Genomic DNA, 1,875 nt, shown 5'->3' on the forward strand with positions numbered 1-1,875 from the left:
AGGATTGTTTTCCTCCAAAAATTCATATACCATTTCAGGGAAGAAAACTTCTATGAACAAAAGAACCCTTTCTACCAAGAGAACATTAGGATAAAAACAAACAACACATATTAGGCAAAAATAGCAACAACAAAACAAGTTCAAATTTTACATTGATTTTACATTGATTAAATTTAGATTACATTTTGATTAAAAGTTTCATTACCACAGTTTCATTTGTAATTATGGGGTCTTGAATACATGCAAAGGAAGTGAACAGAGCACTCTGTAAGCTAAATCTGCTACAACAAGCAGATTTTACTACTAAATGCTCTTTTTATTACTGTATTTTTCAATAAAATAGAACATAAATACAGAGGCATTTTGTCTCATAAAATACATAGCCATGAAGCTCAACAGAAGTTTTCTACTGAGGACAGAAAGTGTTACTCTGCATGTAAGATTCTGAATTATTATGTTTACAATATCATTGTTCCATCTATTCATTCATTATCTATACAACTATACTTCCATTCTTAAATATATTTATTAATGCAACATTTATCTAATGTGTTAAACATTGTGTAATCATTGAACTTATGAGCATACAACCACTTCTTCAATTTATTTGTATTTGGAATATGCTGCCCTCAAATTTGTCCATTCTCATCTCTAATCATAAATTAAATTTAAATATTATTTTTTCCTATTCTGTTAGAATAAGCTAAGCCAATTATAACTATGTGCTTTTTTGAACATTTTTACTCTTTATAGAATAAAATTTATATCACATCTGGAAATTATATTTTTACAAATTACATGAAATGTTTCACACTAGATCTTTTTTTAAATATTATTTCTTCTCTGAATCTTTACTCTGATTTTAAGAATAGATGTGAACACATTAAATAAGTTTTAGGCCACAAGTCATTGATGTCAGTCTAACTTACAAATTAGAAAAAGTATTTATGTGGTAGATAATAACCATGGTTGAAAAGGAGAGGAAATAAACTAAAACAGATCTAGAGCAATAGTACATCTGATTGTAAAACTGTAAAGCTTAAAGAAATTATTTAGTATCTGAAAAAATAGGAGGTCAACTTAACTCTTCAGAAAGTGAGGAGTGCCAGGCAAGCTGTGGTGCCCACTTCTTATCCCAGTGGCTCTAGACCTTGAGGCAGGAGGATTGGGAGTGCAAAGCCAGCTTTAGCAACTTAGCAAGACCCTGCTTATCTCAAAATAAGAAAATATAATAATAATAAAACAAAAAGGACTGGGGATGTGGCTCAGTGGTTAAGTGTTCCCTGGTCCAAACCCAGGTACCACAAAAGAAAAAAAAAAAATGAGGAGCAGTCCCATACTTTCCATAACCTAAATAATGACTCAATTCTTTTTGTCTTACCCAAGTGCAAATCTATTGTCATATGATCACAAAATAGGCAAAAGGACAACCTAAATCTGCAATGAATTGGTATCCTCCTATGTGAGTTGAGAAATTTTCAACATTATTGTATATACTGTATATTCTTATAATACAATATATGGTTTAGTACTTCCATCTCTCTTTCTAAATTAATGTCTTCTTCATTCAACATTTGCAGAGTTGGGCACCAGATTCCTAGGCAAAGATGGTCAAACAGTGAATGATTTATGCCTCTGTCTGATTTTACCCTCAAAATTCCAGGTAGGGATATGATACCCCCCCAAAGCACTCATGATATAACTACCTGCACACAAGTCCTATAGAATAAGTATAGGAGGAATCTCTGAGTTCTTTATAAACTTTTGAGTCATTTAGTCAACTTATTTGGCAATATTTTTCCCTCCTATATTTTCAAATATTTATTTCTTTACTAATATTGGCTAGAATGTAAACAAGGAAGAACATATGTATAT

This window comes from Sciurus carolinensis, unplaced genomic scaffold (assembly GCF_902686445.1).
Source record: "Sciurus carolinensis unplaced genomic scaffold, mSciCar1.2, whole genome shotgun sequence".
NCBI classification, from domain to species: Eukaryota; Metazoa; Chordata; class Mammalia; order Rodentia; family Sciuridae; genus Sciurus; species Sciurus carolinensis.